Source organism: Protopterus annectens, chromosome 12.part0, assembly GCF_019279795.1.
Source record: "Protopterus annectens isolate FY-2018-M chromosome 12.part0, PAN1.0, whole genome shotgun sequence".
Lineage (NCBI taxonomy): Eukaryota > Metazoa > Chordata > Ceratodontiformes > Protopteridae > Protopterus > Protopterus annectens.
The window spans coordinates 1,245,617,065-1,245,619,564 of record NC_056746.1 but is presented as its reverse complement, the minus strand read 5'-3'; the positions used below and the strand labels follow the sequence as shown (position 1 = coordinate 1,245,619,564).

At 41.7% G+C, this 2,500-nt stretch overlaps 1 protein-coding gene across 1 annotated transcript in view; it reads right to left on the bottom strand.

Moving 5' to 3' along the window:
• CDK5RAP1 (CDK5 regulatory subunit associated protein 1) overlaps positions 1-2,500 on the bottom strand; it is a 650,459-nt gene that overhangs the window by 583,425 nt on the left and 64,534 nt on the right. The gene's annotated exons all lie outside the window — the stretch shown is intronic.

Here is a 2,500-nt window from a genome sequence, read left to right as displayed (position 1 = left end):
TTCTCGGCTTGTCCTTCAGTTTCTCATCTGCTAAGTTTTTTTCCCCTGGATCTTGGCTACTGATCTACATGCTTAACGACTTGCATTGCTTTTGTTATTAACATACACGGCAACTGCCTTAAATCTGCAGTTTCCTTCAGGAGTGTTAGAGAATCTCTGACTTGGTACAAGAACCTGTTATAAGTCTTGAGATTTTAGATAATTTTAGAGATACCTACTTCTCTGCCTTCCATGCAAATTTGAGTTCCTAGAAGGAATATGTGAAATACTACCAGAAGCGTTTGCTGATAATTTCCAACCAGACCCTGCAACATGCCAGCAGTTATCTCAAAGATAGTACAGTTATGCAAGAACTTAAACAGTAGATATAGCTACCTGGCAGTGTAAATCTTGGCTCAAGATTACTGTCACTGCTGAAGTGACACCCCGACCTCGTGTACAAAATGGGAGAAGGGGTTGAGGATGGATGGATACATTTTACTGATCACTGTTGCAGTATTCAAAACAGAAGGATTATCTTACAGAATAACCTTGATGTCCAGCCAGGGTACCAAATGTAAAACCTTAAACCTTCCATATATGTCTGACATATAACCTAAGCCCATGGGCATAAGGGTACATAAGTGGACGTATGAGCATAAATCCTCAAACTATCTCTAAACCAGTAAGCCTGAAGAGGTCTAAGAGGCAAAATAAGCTGGTCAACTAAGAGGGGAGAGGGAGAAAGACAGTGATGCCCCTCATTCCATGAGGGAAAAAAAGAGAGAAGAATCAGGGAAGGAGGAATACTGCAACAGTGATCAGTAGGGCATATACATTTATGGAAAGTTCTTACAATTATACTACATCCTCCCTTAGATCACTGTTGCAGTATTCCAAACTATCGGGTAATTGGCAAAGCTTAAGAGGTATAATGGGGGATGGAAGACAGGCAGGAGAATTGTCTAGTAATCCAGGGAAGACTGAATTGGTGAAGTTGGTACTGGATCTAAAAAGACATCCACTCTGTAATGTCTGGTTAAAGTATGCAAAGTGGACCAATAACTGCTTCTAAATTGTTAGAGTCAATCCCCTTGTAAAAGGCTCCAGATGAGGCCACTGCTCTAGTAGAATGGGCTTTTACTGAAGAGGGTTAGGATTTGCCAAGTAAAGTGTAGCAAATGAAATACATTTAGATATTGGTAACAATAGTCTGCTGTTTTTTCCCCTAATTTGAAGTCCTGGAAAGAGGCACATATTTGGTTAGATTTGGAAATTCCTTGGTCTTATCCACACAGAATGTGTCTATGCAAATCCAGGGAATATAGACTTCTTTCTCCTTTATTTTGTTGATTAGGAAAGAAAGTGGGTAGATTCTTGGCCTTATTGAGAGACAGTTCATTTACAACTTTTTTGCATGAAGGAAGGATTGGCCCTTAAAGACACTCTGCCCTCATGCAAACTAAGGAGAGGGGAAATTGTCATAAGGGCCTGCAGTTCGGAAACTTGTCTTGCAGAGGTCAGAGCTACCAGAAGAATAGTTTTCAAAGTATAGAATTTGAGAGAGGAAGATGCTACTGCTGGTTTGAAAGGAGGGAAAGCGAGTTTCTCCAACAAAAAACGGAGGTTACAAGAAGACTTGGCTTTCCCTGGAGGTTTTAGGGGGAATTACACACCAAGAACTGTTTTACCACTAGTCTCACCAGAAGCAACAGGTCTATATTATAGTTGAAGGATGAGCCTTAGTAGAGGAGTATGCTAGGCCTGACTGCAACATCTCACACAAATAAGACATGCTCATTACGGTATCAGCCTAAAGTGGGTCCAAATATTTAGGCTGACACCAAACAGTAAATTGTTTCCATTTTGCTATGTAAAATTTGCTTGTAGCAGATTGTCTTACCCCCTCAAGAACTTTATGCATGTCCTCAGAAAAATGGAGTCTAACAGGGATAAGAATCCTAATATCTATAATGTCAGGCTGAGGAATGACAGGTTGGGGTGAAGTACTGAGCCCTTCTGCTGTGTGAGCAAGTCTACTAACTAGGTGAAAAACAAGTGGGAACCAGTGCTGCCTTGGCTAATAGGGAGTTACTAGTAAAACCTTGGATCTTTTGTTAGACATTGTGAAGCAAAGAAGTGGAGGGAAGGCATATACGAACCTCTCTTTCCAAGGGAAGGACATTGCATCCATTTTCCTATCTTGAGGTAGTAGGTCCTAGTACAAAAGCACAGAAGTTGTTTGGTGTTGATGGAGACAAAAAGGTCCATCTGTGGTACCTCCTATTTGTGGGCTAGGTCTAGGAAGATCTCCCCTATTCAGCATCCATTCACTAGCATCTTCCTTTGATCTTCTTAAGAAGTCTGCCAGAACACTGCCCTGTGAGGGGAATGAAAACCACTTTTGGGGAGAGGTTTGCATTTCTGGCATGCTCCCATGCCAAAACAGCCGGTCTGCACAGCTAACAAGATCTGGTTGCCCTCCCCTGCTAGTTTCTGTACCTCATGCCCATTGTCTCAT